General features: G+C 46.8%; 1 protein-coding gene across 3 annotated transcripts in view; it reads right to left on the reverse strand.

Annotated features, from left to right (window-relative positions):
* The window catches only part of galk2 (galactokinase 2), a 208299-nt gene that overhangs the window by 180721 nt on the left and 7919 nt on the right, over positions 1–19659 (reverse strand). The window lies entirely within an intron of this gene.

Consider the following 19659-nt stretch of genomic DNA (forward strand, 5'->3'; position numbering starts at 1 on the left):
GGGGTATGAGTTTCCAGATATGTGTCAGCATCCCCTGGAACCTGTTCCTGCCACTGAGGGTTATTAGGTTATTAAAACATTGCCTGATTCGGTCTTCACATTCACACACCCCACATGCAGTTTTCAGTAGTGGTCACTGGATACTGATTTCTACCTTCCTGGCAGAGGGGTGCTGTGCCAATTGCCGAACCACAATGCCATTTAGACAGAGATCATTTCATACATATCAGATCATATAATCCATTCAAGCTGTGTATAGAATGACAGTGGTTGTACTTGCCCAGTAAAACCATAGCTGGAGCAGTAAAGATAATTCTACTTTGACAACTTTCACCAACAGCATTTGGATCATAATTAAAGTATTCCACGTGGAATACCTAGTTTTCTAATTTGAAGTATTGGTCCTCTCATCGGCTTTCTATACATAGCTCCACGTGCTACAGATAATGATGTTTAAATCATTCCATCTCAATTACTGTTGAGATTCAAAGCTGTTTGTGACCATCTGATTCTCATCTTTTTCAATAAATGGAATGGAATACAGATTTTATTTTGTTCTTTAGAATCTGTACCGTACTATAGCCTACATAACAAAGTTTTGCTTTTAAAGAATCAACAGTATGCCTACTTAAAAGTTAAATGTGTTTTACAACTTTATTTAATTCAGTTTGCAATGTTACCTCAATAGTAGCACGCTTGTCTCACAGACAGAGTTCAAACCTCATTCCAAGACCTGGCCACATAATGCAGGCTGACACTTCAAAGCTGTACTGAGGAAGGGTTGCTCTGTTGGAGGTACCGGCATTCCAATTACTGGTTACACTGAGGACATGCCTACCTGCTCAGGTTGATATAAATAATCATTTAGCACATTTCAAAGATGTGCAAGAGAGTCTTCCGGATATCGTGACTGATGCTTAACTTTCAACAAGCATCACTAAAATCATTTATCTCATCCTGTTTTAGGGCAGCGATGTGTGCAAAATGACTTGTATTTCCCCTATATTACAACAATGTCCACACTTCAAATGCATTTAGTTGGTTGCAGAATGCTTTGGGGCAGCCAGAGATGTTGAAAGGAATTGTACAAATGCAGATTCCTGCTTAATTATCATCTACAAGTTTTTTACTAGCCCTGTTCATTAGTGTATTTACTATATTTAATAGTGCAAGTTATAATTTTACTGAAAACATACTGGTCATAAAAGCTACTGGCATCAACCACTTACAATTCTCATTAACTTTTTTGTTTACTTTGGCTCTCTGGATCTTTCAAAATATTTCCTTTCGAACAGCATGTGCTGGGAATTGGTTTGGCAGAATTACTAAGCCAATCAGCACTGGCACGAACACTATAGCCCTGCCAATTCTAGCTAATACCAGACTGAGCAAGTCGGTGGTCTTGCACCATTTAGCTTTGCACTGATGGTTAATACAAAGTTGTGAAATATTTAGAGCTGTTTATATATATTACTCCTGCCTAATATTTATGGTTCTACAGTCATTTCCCATTTCAAGTTTGTTGCCTTACTTTTCCTGCACTTATTAAAATTTGAAGTAATTTGTTTTATGAAACTTGAAGCCTGCCCGTTTCATCTGGGCTCAAGCAGCATCTTCCCTCTGTCCAATCATCTCTTCTCAATCTGTAGAAATCGAATAGACATCCCATGCATAATCGGTACCACTGTTTCAGGAAGGACCATATGGCTCCATGACATTACAATCACAAAAATGTCAAATTGGGGACTATCGGGACATTGCAGTTACACCACCTAGCAGAGCACGGCCCCCTCCTGGCCGCATGAAACCATATTAATGTTCTTTCCCCAAGCATCCTTTAGGCAGCCGGGCTGAATGTCGGTGGCCCTGCTCCTGTCTAACCGAGAAAGTTAGCATGTTTCATTTTATTTTCTTCCTAAACGATGTGCATTTTTGAGAATTAATTTTAACGACGCAGATGTGGGGTAGCATTGTCCATTCTAGCTCTTTTTTTTTTGATTAGTTTGTTTGGAATTTTTGCTGTGGCTTCATGGAAGTGCTTTCATTTCTAAAATATAAGTGTAGAATTTGACCAGAAATTTTAATGCAGTCTGGATATATTAAAAATTACAGCTCAAAGCAAAGAAATCCCAACCTGTCCAGCTGCTCTGCTGCTGGTACTCTTATCATAAGATGCAGTTCGATGACTGTTTAAGGAAACTAAATTAGTTCGCAGAGTTAAAACTGAAAATTCTGGAGAACAAAGAAACTGCAGGAAATCGGAAAAATACAAGCTGTAGCAAACACTCAGGAGGCCCGACAGCACTGGTGGAGAGAGCAGCAATTGATATATTTTGTATGTGAATCTTCATTTCTACACAATACATTAACAGGTTCTAAATAGTAGCCTAACATGGGCAAGGGGAAGAAACAAATGCATACATGAATGTAGTAGTGCGGGCAGGCTGTAATGCGAGTGAGAATCAGAACATGATTAAATGGCTAATATTATCCAGACACAGTTTGCACATCTCCTACACCCACCGATCTCCTTGAGCACACACATCCCGCCGCACCTGCTCATGTCATTTAAAATAAAGTGCAAACTCTAGTTACGGCCTGAAGAAATTAAAACCAATGGTGTTTTAAAAATCTTTTTTATTGGCATTTTCAAAATTATATACATTGCTGTTCGTTTACATTTATTGTAGTCACAAAGGTTTCTTCTCAGGTTTGTCTATTTACAGTCTGTCACCATCTAGCTCAGCATACAATCCTCCTTCCGCCCCCCTCCGCGGCTACCGCCTCCCTCCCTTCTTCATTGCTGCGCCCCATTCTTTATTGCTGGTTTTTGCTACCTTACCCTGCTTGCCCCCCACCACCCACCCACCCCACCCCACCCTCCCCGGTCCTCCCTCGCTTTCCTCTTTCGGTCTTGTCCTTAAAATCAATGTTGAAGCTGGAGTGCTAAACGGTGCCAGAGAGAAAAGCCCTCCTGCCTCAGGTTAATATCTGCTCAGCCATTTAGTCATCCCCTGTTTTCCACTTCAGCATATTTCAGGTCATTCTTCTCATATTCCATCAAGTGTCTGTTTTTGTTTTTCTTTCCCAATTCCTTTCCCATTTCCTATTTAAAAGCCGTCATTCCTTCAATTTCAATGATCACAACCAAAACATTGGTTTTGGATGGCAAGGTGGCGCAGTGGTTAGTACTGCTGCCTCACAGTGCCAGGGACCCGGTTCGGTCCCAGCCTTGGATGACTGTGGGTGGAGTTTGCACATTCTGCGAGTTTGGTTGGGTTTCCTCTGGCTGCTCTGGTTTCCTCCCACAGCCCAAAGATGTGCAGGTTAGGTGGATTGGCTGCCCTAAATTGCCCTTAGTATCCAGTGATGTGAAGCATAGGTGGGGTTACAGGAATAGGGCAGGTGAGTGAGCCTAGGTGGGGGTGATCATTCGGAGGGTCAGTGCAGACTCAATGGGGTGAATGGCTCCCTTCTGCATTTTGGGGATTCAATGGTTTGCATGTTATCTCCACAGATTTTGTTTTTCAAATTGAAGCAATGTTGAATTGCTTGTGATCATTAAGTTAGTTAGGCCAGCAATCCAATGCTGACTACAGGATAACTAAAATGGCTGTGAATGTACAAAGGAGAATAAGTTAACCAAAAAAAATTAACAAGTTTCTGGCAATTTTGTTTCCAATTAAGGGGCAATTTTAGTATGGCCAATCCACCTACCCTGCACATCTTTGTGTTGTAGAGGTGAGAGAGACCCATGCAGATACAGGGAGAATGTACAAATGCCACACAGACAGTGAGAGGGCCAGGTTCAAACTCGGGTCCTCGGCTCTGTGAGGCAGCAGTGCTAACCGTTGCACCACCGTGCCACCCTGTTTTTAATTAATTTTACTTGGCTTAAAGTATCAGTCCAGTTTCTTCATGATTGTTTTCTTGCTCTCTAATCTCCTCCCTGCATTCCTGGTCTCAGAAAGCAGCAACTGGGGGCAGCACGGTGGCGCAAGTGGTTAGCATGGTTGCCTCATGGCGCCGAGGTCCCGGCTCTGGGTCCTTGTGGAGTTTGCAAATTTTCCCCGTGTTTGCATGGGTTTCGCCCCCACAACCCAAAAGATGTGCAGGATAGGTGGATTGGCCAGGCTAAATTGCCCCTTAATTGGAAAAAATGAATTGGATACATTAAATGTATTTAAAAAAAGAAAGCAGCAACTGGGATCAGAATTCCCCAAGTTTCTCCCCAAAAGTGAGGCTGCAATGACTGCAGTCAGTCTTCAGTCATGGGATCAACACACAACCAAGCCCAATTCTATCAACACTTCATTTCAACTAAGTACGTGACTTCTGGATGCTGATCAGGAGCCCAGTCTGATTTGCTCCCCCTTCCATGCACAAGTCCATGAGGAATGATTATATCTAGGACGGCACAGTAGCACGGTACTGTTGCTTCACAGCGCCAAGGTCCCCAGTTTGATTCCCGGCTTGGGTCACTGTGCTGATTTGGCACATTCTCCATGACTGCGTGGGTTTCCTCCAGATGCTCCGGTTTCCTCACTCAAGTCCCGAAAGATGTGCTGTTCGGTAATTTGGACACTCTGAATTCTCCCTCTGTGCACCCGAACAGGCACCAGAATATGGCAACTAGGGGCTTTTCACAGTAACTTCCTTGCAGTGGTAATGTAAGCCTACTTATTGGGCAGCACGGTGGTGCAGTGGTTAGCACTGCAGTCTAACGGCTCTGGGTCACTGTCCGCTTGGAGTTTGCAGATTCTCCCAACAGATGGGCAGCACGGTAGCACTGTGGATAGCACAATTGCTTCACAGCTCCAGGGTTCAATTCCGGCTTGGGTCACTGTCTGTGCGGAGTCTGCACATCCTCCCCATGTGTGCGTGGGTTTCCTCCGGGTGCTCCGGTTTCCTCCCATAGTCCAAAGATGTGTAGGTTAGGTGGATTGGCCATGAGAAATTGCCCTTAGTATCCAAAATTGCCCTTAGTGTTGGGTGGGGTTACTGGGTTATGGGGATAGGGTGGAGGTGTTGACCTTGGGTAGGGTGCTCTTTCCAAGAGCCAGTGCAGACTCGATGGGCCAAATTGCCTCCTTCTGCACTGTAAAATCTATGATAATCTATGTGCAGGGTAGGTGGAATGGCCACGCTAAATTGCCCCTTAATTGGAAAAAATGAATTGGGTACTTTAAATTTTTTTTAAAAAAAACAAATGTAAGCCTACTTATGACAATAAAGATTATTTTTATATAAGTCAGCATTCTGTGTGGCTTGGAAGGGGTCTTGAAGGCGATGCTGCCCCCATACACACCTCTCCCCCCTCATCCTTCCAAGCTGCTGAAAGTCGTAAGTTTGAGATGAAGCCTGGCCAAGTTGTTTCATTGGATCTTGTAAATAGCACATAGCATATTGTAGCCATGATATGTTAATAGTGGAGTAATTGTTGTCGAACTCCCTAATTGTTGTAGGAGCACCTATTCAAGTAAGAGTAGAGTATCCATGGCCTGATCTGTGCCCTGTAGGTGGTAGGCAGCCAGTGAGGGTGCAGGAAGTGATTCGCTCACCACAGAATACATAGAGACTCTGACCTGTTCTCATGTCCACAGCATTTATGTATCTGGTCCAGTTGAGATCCTAGCCAATGGTGATTGTGCAGCTGTTAATGCAATTAAATGTCAAGGGAAATGATTGTCTCCAACTAGAGAGCCAGTCACTATCTGACATTTATGTAACGTGAACGTTACTTGCTGCTTGTCAGCTGAAACTGGGTGCTATATAGATCTTGCTGCATATGGGCACGGGCGGCTTCAACTGAGTAGTTCAATATGTTGGGAGATGCCATTGAAGTTGGACAAAGTTCACTACCATGAGGACTGACCGCAGAGATGTCCAGGGGCTGAGATGATTGGCCAACAACCACAGCCTTTTTGCTATGTCTACATATGACTCCAACAATTGGAGGATGTTCTGCCCAATCTGAATTTACGAATATATGAATTAGGAGCAGGAGTAGGCCTCAAATCTGCACTACCATTCAATAAGATCGTGACTGACCTCATTTAACCTCAATTTCACATTCCTGCCTACCCACATAACTTTTCACTCCTTTGCATCTATCTACTTCTGACTGAAAGATATTCAAAGGCTCTGGCTTTCTTGGAGAAGAGAATACTATCATGTGAGAGGACCTTTAAGAAATGGGTCTTGAAGAAATGGGTGTTTATCAGTGATGTCAAAGCGTGGGTGGAGCTGTCTGTCTGCTTCACTTTCATTTTTGAGCAGGCTGCAGAGGGAGTTTTTAAGTTTCGTTTTCAGAGAGAAGAGTTGCAGTGAAAGCCAGCAGGTGTGCCTGGCTATCTCTACAAGCTAAAGAGTGTCCATTTGGATGATTTCAAAGGGATAACTGCTCTCATTAGAGAATTTAAACCTGATCTCGGTGTTAAAAGGGTCTTTTGTCTTCTGGATGTTGTTTGGGAATTTATCAAGGGTTATCTGTCGAGTACTGTATTCTTTGGGGATTTATTGGTGTTGGTAGTTGTTACGATATTTACTGTGGGTTTATAAAGTGTTAACTGGTTTCATGAATAAACATTTTTTTAATTTAAAAGTTTAATTTAAAACACTCTGTTGAACAACACCTGAAAGGCAGGCCCATGTGCTACCCATAACCACACTAGATTCAAAGTTAAGGGTCAGGCGAACTCCATGATACACTTTGGGGTTCTCTAAACCCTGGACCTTAACAATACCAAAGCCTCATACCCCTCAAACATTAATTTCTTATCTTTTTTTAATTAAATTTAAAGTACCCAATTCTTTTTTTCCAATTAAGGGGCAATTTAGCGTAGCCAACCCACCTACCCTGCACATCTTTGGGTTGTGGGGGCGAGACCCATGCGAACACGGGGAAAATGTGGCAACTCCACATGGACAGTGACGTGGGACCAGGATCGAACCCGGGTCCTCAGCGCCGTGAGGCAGCGGTGCTAACCACTGCGCCACCATGCTGCCCTCCTCACCTCTGTCTTAAATGGGAGCCCCTTATTTTTAAGCAGTGGCCCTAATTCTAGATTCTCCCACAAGAGGAAACACCCTCTCCACATCCACCCTGTCAAGTCTCCTCAGGATCCTATATGTTTCAACCAAGTCGCCTCTTACTTTTCCTACCTCCAGCGGATAGAAGCTAGCGCGTCTAACCTTTCCTCATAAGACAACCCATCCATTCCATGTATCAATCTCCTAAAGCTTCTCTGAACCCCCTTCCAATATATTTACATCCTTCCTTGAATAAGGAGACCAGTACTGTATTCAGCACTCAAGATGAGGTCTTGCCAATGCCCTGTATAACTGAAGAATAACCTCACCAATCTTGCATTTAATTCCCCTTGCAATAAATTGCAACATTCTGTAAGCTTTGCTTATTACTTTTTGTACCTGCATAGTAACCTTTTTCAATTCATGTACCAGGACACTCCAATCTCTCTCCATCTCAGAGCTCTGCAATCGCTCGCCATTTAGAATATGTTTATTTTTAATTCATCCTGCCGAAATGGACAACTTTACATTTTCACACATTATACTCCATTTGCCAGATCTTTGCCCACTAACCCAGTCTATCTGTCTCCTTCTATCCTCCTTCATAACTTATTTTCCTTCTTGTTTTTTGTGTCACCAGCAAATTTAGCAACTACACTACTGGTCTCTTTATTCAAATAATTTGTATAAATGGTAAAGATTTGAGACCCCTGTGCACACCACTCGTCACATCCTGCCAACTAGTAAAATACCCATTTATGTCTTTTGCTGTTTCCTGTTAACTAGCCAATCTTCCATCCACACCAATATGATACCCCCCTACACCACAAGCTTTCAGTTTCTGCCATAACCTTTGATGACGCAACTTATCAAATGCTTTCTGAAAGTCTAAGTACAGAACATCCACCAGATCGCCTTCATCCACAGCACGTGTTACTTCTTCAAAGAACTCCTATAAATTGGTTAAACATGGGCAGCACGGTGGCACAGTGGTTAGCATTGCTGCCTACGGCACTGAGGACCTGGGTTCGAATCCCGGCCCTGGGTCACTGTCCGTGTGGAGTTTGCACATTCTTCCCGTGTCTGAGTGGGTTTCACCCCCACAACCCAAAGATGTGCAGGATTGGCCACTCTAAATTGCCCCATAATTGGGTACTCTAAATTTATTTATTTTTTAAAAATTGGTTAAACACGATTTCCCTTTCTCAAAACCATGTTGACTCTTCCTGATAACCTTGAATTTATCCAAGTGCCCTGCTATGACATCATTCCTAATAGCTGGTAATAGTAAAATCGCCATCGTCTCAGATGACAATAGGCAGCATTCCCATCTGAGCGGGGTTGGGGGAACAACTGCCTGGTAGTGATTTAACCTGAGTTGAGAAGGCAGAGCCTTCATAAATAACCTCAGCCAGTGCGGGAATTGAACCCGCGCTGTTGGCCTTGCCCTGCATCACAAACCTGCTATCCAGCCAACTAAGCTAACTGGGCTAACTGGGCTAGTGAAGTTGGCTAAGTACCACTTCCTTGGTGATTCTAATTTTCTGGAGTTTCTCCCGCCCTTCCAATTCTGATTTACAGCCATTTATGGAATGTTACTTGAATCCTCTATAGTGAAGACCAATGAAAACTACTTGTTCAATTCATCCCCATAATTTCCATTAATAACTCCCCAGGTTCATTTTCTATCGGGCCAAGCTCATCTTGTTAACCTGTTCTTTTAAATATCTATACAAACTCTTACTAGCTGTCTTTAGATTTTTTTTAAATGTATTTTATTCCAAACGTGTAAAAACAGCAGCATGTATAAAAACACACTCCACAAACTCACAGTCTGCAGTTTGTTTTCCATTTTTACCTCCTCTCCCACTCCACAAACAGTTCCTCAAACATTGTCATGAACATTCCCCACTGTGTCCCGAAGCCACCTGCTAACCCCCTCAACTCAAATTAAATTTTTTCCAATTGGGGAAAATCATGCAAGCCCTCCTGCGCCATATGAAAAAATGAATGAAATGAAAATCGCTTATTGTCACGAGTAGGCTTCAATGAAGTTACTGTGAAAAGCCCCTAGTCACCACATTCCGGCACCTGTCCGGGGAGGCTGGTATGGGAATTGAACCGTGCTGCTGGCCTGCTTGGTCTGCTTTAAAAGCCAGCGATTTAGCCCAGTGAGCTAAACCAGCCCCTACAAATGTCTTTCAGGACATGTGGGAGGAAACCAGAGCACGCGGACACAGGGAGAAAATGCAGCCCCTCCACTGACAGTGACCCAAGCCGGGAATAAAACCTGGGACCCTGGCGCCGACCTCTAACTTAGGAAGTTCCTTCACCAGGCAATTAGAGAGGCAAAGACCATAACATCCACCTCCTTCCCCACCAGCAGTTCGACACTTCCGATACCCCAAAAATAACCACCATTGGGTCAGGCTTGACCTCCACCCCCACAATCTTAGATGGCGTCCCAAACATCGGCTCCCAGTATCTCTCCAGTTTCACGCCACACGAGAACATGTACCCATGTGTCGTGTTAAGCACGGTAAGATAACACGGGCTGCAACTGGATGCAGCTTTACCGGAGAGATACTCCAGACCGTAAAAAGTTAGTTCAATATGATTTACTGAACCTGTCACACAATTAGCTCAATCCAATGCGAGTTCGACTCTCTGCTAACCTAGTGTGATTAATCTGTCTGACTGAACCAGACTAGCTCTTAGTCACATGCTGTAGCAGTTATCTGATATGTACACCCTGACTCACATTGTAGATGTCACCAGTGGAAAGGGGCAGAGTGTGAGTGCCTGGTGCCTTTCAAAGTGGGAAACCACCCCCAACTGTTCTGCCTTCTGATTGGCTGTCCTGTTCTCTGTATTCATTAGCTGCCTGTTTGTATCTCATTATGTGTAGAGTCATAGAATTTACAGTGCAGAAGGAGGCCATTCGACCCATCGAGTCTGCACCGGCTCTTTGAAAGAGCACCCTATCCAAGCCCACACCTCCACCCTATCCCCATAACCCAATAACTCGACCCCAACACAAAGGGCAATTTTGGACACCGATGGCAATTTAGCATGACCAATCCACCTAACCTGCACATCTTTGGATTGTGGGAGGAAACCGTAGCACCCGGAGGAAACCCATGCACACACCGGGAGAACGTGCAGACTCCGCACAGACAGTGAACCATGCCGGGAATCGAACCTGGGACCCTGGAGCCATGAAACAATTGTGCTAACCACCATGCTACCGTGCATGTATGCATATCATGACATCTCCCCTTTTGAAATGTTTTCTGTGGCCTATGTGAAAGTATTTACATGTGTAGGACGAAAAACTAACTTCTTTACATGCAGTAGCAGGTGGGAACATATGTACCTGTAAAAACAGATGTCTAAGGTGCGAAAACAGAACATAGGAAACAAAACATGTGTTCATAAGTCCAGTCTCTGGGGCTTGCGTCTGATCCTGGTCGACCGCCGGAGAGGTGGTGGTGGTGGGGACGACGGCGCCTTGATAGGCGGGATTGAAGCCTGACTGGTGGATCGAGGTATCAGGAGGTGGCACAATAACGGGTGGAAACAATGAAGAGTGTGGTTGCGGGCGGCCAACTGTGCGCAGTGCCCGTCTGTTGCGCCGCACAACAGAGCCATCAGCCATACGGACAACATACGATCAGGGAGCATCCTGTCGAACAACAACAGCTGGAGCTGACCAGCCTCCATCAGGTAGCTTGATCCGAACAGCATCCACCGGGAGTAGCACAGGCAAATCAGTGGCATGAGCATCATAGCTCTGCTTTTGCCGGTCCCCGAGTTTCTGGAACCAGGAGGTGATCCAGGTCAGGCAAGTGTATGGCTGGACGAGTCATCCGCAGGTCCCTGTTCATCAGAAGTTGAGCCGGTGACATGCCGGTAGACAGAGGGGTTGCCCTGTACGCAGGCAGCGCAAGGTTGACGTCATAAGCAGAATCCGCAACCTTGCAGATGAGCTGCTTCACTATGTGCACCCCTTTTTCAACATTCCCGTTGGACTACGGGTAATGCGGGCTGGAAGTGGCGTGATGAAATTGATGTACCTGGGCAAATCTTGGCTGCTGAAGCAAGGACCGTTGTCACTCATGACAGTGAGTGGAATACCATGCCTGGAGAACGTTTCCTTACAGACCTTGATGACGGTCTTGGATGTGAGGTCCGAGAGCTTCACAACTTCTGGGTAGTTAGAAAAATAATCAATGATTAACACATAATCACGACCATTAGCATGAAAGAGGTCGTGCCCACCTTGGACCACAGGGAGGTCACGATTTTATGCTGCTGAAGCATCTCCTTGCCCGGTGCTGGCTGGAAGTGTTGACAGGTCGGACAGTTGAGGAACATATTTGAGATATCCTGACTAATCCCAGGCCAGTAGGCAGCCTGCCTGGCTCTGCGCCTGCAATTCCTTATACCCAGATGTCCATCATAGATTTGATGGCAGCAAGCTCTGGAGACTGAGTGGAATGACAGTGCGATCCAGTTTGAGGAGGATGCCATCAACTACCGTCAGGCCGTCCTTCACATTGAAGAATTGAGGGCACTGCCCTTTTTGCCAGCCATTGGCGAGGTGGCGCATGACACACTGCAGAAGAGGGTCTTTGGCTGTCTCCTCGCAAATGCGAATCACCTTTTCATCCAACGCCGGGAAGTTGCTGGCCCACAGCTGCACCTGTGTTTCGATCTGTTGGACGAATGATGGCGGGTCAGACGTGTACACGAGTTCAAAGTCACACCTCCGGAGTCTGAGGAGGATGCGCTGCAGCTGGGGAGTCATGTTGTTCAGGTCCTTCTGGATAATGTGGACCAGAGGCCTGTGGTCCGTCTCGACAGTGAACGTCGGCAGGCCATAGACATAATCGTGGAACTTGAGAATTCCAGTAAGCAGGCCCAGGCATTCCTTTTTAATTTGGGCATACCGCTGCTCAGTGGGTGTCCCTGCCCATGAAGTGTAGGCAACCGATGCCCAGGATGAGGTGTAATCGTGCTGGAACTACACCGCGCAGATGCCGTCTTGGCTCGCATCTGTCGAGATTTTTGTTTCCCTGTCAGGTCAGAAAATGCTAATACAGGTGCAGTGGTGAGCTTGGCTTTCGGCTCCAACCACTCTGCTTGATGAGCTACCTGCCACTCAAAGGCAGTAGACTTTTTTACCAGGTGTCTGAGGGCCGTGGTGTGCGAGGCCAGGTTTGGGATAAACTTGTCCAAGAAGTTTACCATGCCTAAAAAACGCAGCACCGCCTTCTCGTCTGCAGGGGTCTTCATGGTTTCAATGGCCTTGACCTTGTCTGCGTCCGGGCACACACCCTGCTGAGATATCTGGTCACCTAAGAACTTAAGTGTCGACATGGCAAAGCAACACTTGGCCCTGTTCAGCTTGAGGCCATTGGCATGGACACGGCGGAATACCTGCTGGAGACAAGAGATGTGCTCTTCAGGGGTCGTTGACCATGTGATAACGTCGTCCACATACACACGAACCCCTTCAATGCCTTCCATCATCTGCTCCATGACTCTATGGAAGATTGCCCTTAGTGTTGGGTGGGGTTACTGGGTTATGGGGATAGGGTGGAGGTGTTGTCCTTGGGTAGGGTGCTCTTTCCAAGAGCCGGTGCAGACTCGATGGGCCGAATGGCCTCCTTCTGCACTGTAAATTCTATGATCTATGATCTCCGAGGCCGAGACAATGCCAAACGGCATAGAATTGCAGCAGTATCTGCCAAACAGTGTGTTGAAGATGCAGAGCCTTCTGCTGGACTCATCCAGCTGGATTTGCCAAAATCCCTATGACGCATCTAGCTTTGTGAAAAACCGGGTGTGTGCCATATCACTTGTGAGTTCCTCCCACTTCGGAATGGGGTAGTGTTCCCGCATTATATTCTGGTTGAAATCCTTGGGATCAATACATATGCGCGGCTCACCCAAAGGCTTTTTCCACACATACCATCGAGCTGACCCAGTCCGTTGGTTCCGTAACTTTAGAAGTGATGCCCTGGTCCTAAAGAGCCTTGAGCTGTGCCTTCAGGCGCTCCTTCAGTGGAGCCAGGACCCGGCGTGGTGCGTGAACCACAGGCCATAACAGGATCCTGTACCGATATGGCAGAATGCCCATCCCGTCGAACACATCCAGATACTGAGTTAGGATGTCGTCAATGCCGGCTTGAAGATCCCCGTTGGGGGAGGTCATTGTGTAGACCCTCTGCACAAGGTGCAGCTGCTTGCATGCCTGTGCGCCGAGCAGGGAGGCCCTGTCTGGCTTGACAATCTCAAACTGTAGCCTTGCATGATTGCTCTTCTTGTAGACGAGCAGATGGCAAGATCCCAGTGCTGTGATGGCATTGCCGTTATCGTCCAGGAGCTGGCAGGCTGCTGCAAGGAGCTTGGGTGGCTTCTTGATGCGGTTGAAATCCACCTATGAAATAGATTGGCAGACGCACCTATGTCCAGCCTGAACTGGATTGAACATTGACTTACTTGCACCACCGCACGCCATTCGTCTGCAGAATCCAAAGTGAGGATGGGCAGACGTCGTGATGATTTCGGTGAGGCATGTTCACGTGTGTTAATGATGCCCACATGGTAGGGGGACTCCAGGCAGTCATCCTCTGGGTCCATTGTACTGCCAGGATCAGAATCCTGTAAACCTTGCTGTACACTCCGAACGCGTCTGCATTGGAATTGGTAGCGCTGGCCCTTGACTGGTGGTGCAGACCTGCGCACGGCTGCATAATAGAACATAGAACATAGAACAGTACAGCACAGAACAGGCCCTTCGGCCCTCAATGTTGTGCCGAGCCATGATCACCCTACTCAAACCCACCCTATACCCGTAACTCAACAACCCCCCCCCTTAACCTTACTTTTATTAGGACACTACGGGCAATTTAGCATGGCCAATCCACCTAACCCGCACATCTTTGGACTGTGGGAGGAAACCGGAGCACCCGGAGGAAACCCACGCACACAGGGGGAGGACGTGCAGACTCCACACAGACAGTGACCCAGCCGGGAATCGAACCTGGGACCCTGGAGCTGTGAAGCATTTATGCTAACCACCATGCTACCCTGCTGCCCCTAATGTCCAGGCTTTTCACAATTTAAACATCGCCTGCCTCATGCAGGGCAGTGTTTCTGTAAGTGGGCGGTGCCGCAGATCGTGCACGTCATTACGCTCAGTGCGTCATCACACCTGCGCAGTGTGGTCGGCAGACATTCGCACCTGCGCAGAGTGGTAATTGGCCGCTTCATAGGCCCAGTCGCATCGCGCATGCGTGGGGCACCGGGAAGAGCGCGCAAAATGGCCGCTTTCATCAAGGCTGAGGCGCTGCATCCGGGCAATGGCCTGTACACACTCTGCCTCGTGGGAGGCAAGTTTCTCCTTTTCAGCCGATTTATATTGGGAATACCGTTTTTTGGCGTGCTCATGCACTGTACCTGTTTCAATCGCAACTGGCAGGATCATATTCGTGATTTTTAAAAGCTGCTTTCTCAGAGGATCAGGGTAAACTCCAAAAACGATCTGGTCCCTGATCACGGAGTCAGCAATATCACCAAAGTTGCAGGACAGCGCTAGTAGACGGAGATTAGTTAGGAAGAAGTTGAAAGATTCATCTTTACCTTGGAGGCGTTGTTTGAACATCTAACGATCGAAGATTTCATTGGTATCCACTTCATAATGACTATTAAACTTGTCCAGGACGGTATGAAACTTTGTCTTGTCCTGGCCTTCGGTGAAGTTCAGCGAGTTGAATAGTTGGATGGCTTGATCCCCTGCAGTTGAGAGAAGCGCGATCTTTCTTGTATCAGACGCACCCTCAGGGTCTGAGGCTTCGTGTACAGCAGAAACCTTTGCTTGAATGTCCGCCAAATGGCACTGCAATTGCCGGAGGTCCACAACTGTCGAGGAGCCTGGATCTTCTCCATGGGATGCATTTGCTGGTCATCACGGAACAGATTGTGGTAAATAACCCAGGGATTGCAGTCTCCTGGTATCATGTCGTGTTAAGCACAGTAAGATAACACGGGCTGCAACTGGATGCAGCTTCACCGGAGAGATACTCCACACCTTGAAGTTAGTTCAGTATGATTTATTGAACCTGTCACACAGTTAGCTCAATCCTCTGAGTTCGACTCTCTGCTAACCTAATGTGATTAATCTGTGTGACTGAACCAGACTAGCTCTTAGCCACGTGCTGTAGGAGTTATATGATACTGTACACCGTGACTGAAACTCTAGATGTCACCAAAAGAGGCGGAGTGTGTCTCGTACCTTTTATAGTGGGAAACCACCCCCAAGTGTTCTGCCTGCTGATTGGTTGTCCTGTTCTCTGTATTCATTAGCTGCCTGTTTGTATCTCATTATGTGCATGTCTGCATATCATGGCAACATGGACCCTGCACCACCATGAACTGAATGAAGCATCCTCCCTGCACCACCTTGAACTGAATGAAGCATCCTCATGCAAGAGGTTGAATTGACCCTGCGCATTGCCTCGCATCACAGTCCCCAGCCTATTTCTCCTCCCCCCCCCCTCCCCCGCCAACTCCTCCTCCCATTTTCTCTTGATCCTCACTACCTGTACCCCCCATGCTCCCCCAATGCCCTCCACTCTACCGGGCAAAGTCCCTCACCTGCATATATCTAAATTCATTCGCCCTCGGCAACTCAAACCTCTCCCGCAGATCATCCAAACCTGCAAACTTCTCTTCCAGAGACAAGTCCGTCGCCCTCACCAGCCCTTCAACTTCCCATACATCCCATTCATCTTCCCCAGCTTAAACCTGTGGTTCCCGCAGAGTGGTGTCAACGACAACATCCCCCCTTTATCGCTTCTCGGCCTTTTGGCTGAGTGTGTGATCAGGTGTAATGCCTGGATCTGGTATGTCTCTTGTAGGGACCATGAATTGGATTTTGGAGCAGGCAAGGAGCTGGATTAGGGGTTTGCCCCTGTCCACACTCTTGAGCTCTAGCTTTGTAACTCTGATAAAGTAATAGAAACACTACCATTCCCTCCAACTTAATGTCTCCGCAGCCGATTCCACACCCTAACCGGCGACTGTACCACCAAGTTCCCCGTATACTTCCCTTGCGCTAGGCGCAATGGAGCAGTCACCATGGCCCTCAGACTGGAACCTCCACAGGGCTTCTCCTCCATCTTGCCCCACTCCTTCTTCTCTCCCACCCCCAACCATTGCCTCACCCTTTCCACATTCGCCGCCCAATAGTGGTGCAGCAGGTTTGGGAGCGCTAACCCCCCTTTTCTGTCTGTCTCTATAACAATGCCCTCTTTACCCTTCGCACCTTGCCTGCCCGTAAAAAGTCCGAAATTACTGTCTCCAATTTCCAGAAGAAGGCCTTAAGGAGAAGGATCAGGAGGGCCTGGAAAACAAACAGGGGCAGATTCAACACAGGGATAAATCGCTGGCTTTGAAAGCAGACCAAGGCAGGCCAGCAGCACGGTTCAATTCCCGTACCAGCCTCCTCGAACAGGCGCCGGAATGTGGTGACTAGGGGCTTTTCACAGTAACTTCATTGAAGCCTACTCGTGACAATAAGCGATTTTCATTGTTTTTTCATTCATTCATTCAAACCTTGGCAGCACATTCATCCTTCCCTGCCAATGTCAGGTGTAACGTTTCCCATCTCTTAAAATTCCCCCCTAATCTCCTCCACCACGTTGTCAAATTCCACCCGTGCATCATAGACCATTCCCTTGTCACCTGTCCCTAGCTACCTTGAATGGCAACACCCCCAAGTTGGCCCGTACTCCATCGCAGCGTCTGCGTGGGTTTCCTCCGGTTTCCTCCCACAGTCCAAAGACTGCAGGTCAGTTGGATTAGCCATGCTAAATTGCCCTAAAGTGTCCAAAAAGGTTAGGAGGGGTTATTGGGTTACGGGTAGAAGTGAGGGCTTAAGTGGTTCAGTGCAGACCCGATTGCAGAAGGAGGCCATTCGGCCAATGTATGTTCTAAGTTCTGAGGGCTCAATCGCCAAAGCGAACAATGGCGACAGCAGTCACGCGTCTCGTTCCCCTGTGCAGTCCAAAACTCGGTGAGCTCATCTCATTTGTACACACACTTGCCACCGGGGCCACATACAACAGACACCCACACCACAAACTTCGGGCTAAACCCAAACCTACCCAAGATTTCAAATAAATACCTCCACTCCACCCGATCAAAAGCCAACTCTGCATCCATAGAAACGTTAATCTCCGGCACCCACTGCAATGATGGAGTCATAACCACATTTAACAGCCTCCCGATATTGCTATTGCTGCCTGTCCTTTATAAAACCCATTTGATCCTCAGCAAGCACCCCGGTACACATCCCTCCATCCTCCCCGACAACATTTCTTCTTTATTAACGGCGTTCAAAAGGCACTTTGACAAATACATGGATAGGATGGTTATAGAGGGATACGGCACAAGGAAGTGCTGAGGGTTTTGACCAAGGTTGGCATCATGACCAGTACAGGTTTGGAGGGTCGAAGGGCCTGTTCCTGTGATATATTGTTGTTCATCTTAATAACTTTGCCAGCACTTTCACATCTGTGTTCACCACCGCAATGGGCCTGTACGACTCACACTCCAACAGATCCTTCCCCTTCTTCGGGACTAACATGATCGACGCCTGTGTCAGTGTCTCTGGCAGCTCCCTCTTCTCCAATGCCTCACTAAACATCCCCAACAAATAAGGTGCCAACTCTGCTGCAAACGCCTTATGGACCTCCACCGGAAAGCCATCTGGCCTGGAAGCCTTCCCCGATTTCATCCCCCTAATGCTGTCAATCACTTCCCTCAACCCCAGAGGCTCCTCCTCCAATGCCTGCCTCCTCTCTTCATCCAACCTTGGAAACTCCAACCCATCTACAGTCCCGTCCTATATCCCCTTCCCCTCTACCCAGCTTGGCCCTGTACAGCTTCTCATACCACCTGAACATCCCATTTATCCTACCCAGCTCTGACACCTTCGCCCCCTTATCTGTTCACACCCATAGAAATTCCCTGTACGCAGCCTGCCTCCGCAGCTGGTGGGCCAGCATACGGCTCGCCTTCTCTCAATATTCATATTGCAACCCCCATCCCTCTGTAGCTATTGCACTGCCTGCCCTGTCGTCAACCTATTAAACTGCTGTCATGTGAGTGTACCTTCAAGAAATGGGGGCTTATAAAATAGCTACAGTGGATGTACCTTTAGGAAATGGGTTTCAGTGATGTCAGAGTGTGGGTGGAGCTGGGCTGTCTGTCTTTTACTTTCGCTTCTGTGTATTATCAAATATCCCCTTAAATGTCTGCTACTACATCTTTATTGACCTATTCCTTAACCTAAATTGCTAGTTCACTTTTGCTAGCTCTGCTTTTATGCACTCATAATTGCCCTTATTTTAAGTTTGAAATACTAGTCTTAGGCCCACTCTCCTCTCCCTCAAACTGAATGTAAAATTCAATCATATTGTGATCACTGTTACCCAGGGGCACCTTTACTATGAGATAATTAATGAATCCTATCCTGTTGCGCAATACCAGGTTGAGTGTTGTTATGGGCCAGGGTTTAGAGAACCCCAAAGTGTATCATGACCCACAACTTTTAATAGATTGTGGTATGGGGAGCACACAGCCCACTCTACAGGTGTGGTACAGCAGAAATCGAAAAGTATTTTTTAAAGCAAAACAATGTTTATTCTCTGAACTCAAGTTCACCTTTCTAAAACATAGTGAACATCTGAGCAACCATTAATTCAAAGACAATCCCCAAAAGAATACAACACTAAGTAATCCTTAAGCTGTCCTTTTAACATCCAGAAGACTTAAAAAACCTTTAAACAGAAGTTATTATTTTTATTAAGTTATTAGTTTTAAATAACTTAGGGGCCTCACGGTAGCATGGTGGTTAGCATCAATGCTTCACAGCTCCAGGGTCCCAGGTTCGATTCCCGGCTGGCTCACTGTCTGTGTGGAGTCTGCACGTCCTCCCCGTGTGTGCGTGGGTTTCCTGCGGGTGCTCCGGTTTCCCCCCACAGTCCAAAGATGTGCGGGTTAGGTGGATTGGCCATGCTAAAATTGCCCGTAGTGTAAGGTTAATGGGGGGATTACGGGTATACGGGTTACGTGGGTTTAAGGAGGGTGATCATTGCTCGGCACAGCATCGAGGGCCGAAGGGCCTGTTCTGTGCTGTACTGTTCTATGTTCTATGTAAATCACCAAAGGATTGATTTACAGTCTTTAGAATACAGAGAGAGAAACTCTAATACACCTTCTGACTGTGACTGCAGCTATCCAGCTATACACACACTGCAAACAGCCTAAAACAAAATAGAAAGCTGACAGACAGCCCAGCTCCACCCACTCTCTGACATCACTGCAGTAATAAACACCAGTTTCTTAAAGGTACTCTCACTACAGATACTTATATACACACCCATTTATAAAGACCCATTTCTTAAAGGTACTCTCACATGACAGTATAGCCTGCTCCACGTTTGGCTCCAGTCTGTGTTCTAAGAAACTATCCCAAAAACAAACATTCTCTGAACTCCTCAGTTACACTACCTTTGCCCATTTGATTTTTCCAAATATATGTAGGTTAAAATT

Source organism: Scyliorhinus canicula, chromosome 12 (genome assembly GCF_902713615.1).
Source record: "Scyliorhinus canicula chromosome 12, sScyCan1.1, whole genome shotgun sequence".
Lineage (NCBI taxonomy): Eukaryota > Metazoa > Chordata > Chondrichthyes > Carcharhiniformes > Scyliorhinidae > Scyliorhinus > Scyliorhinus canicula.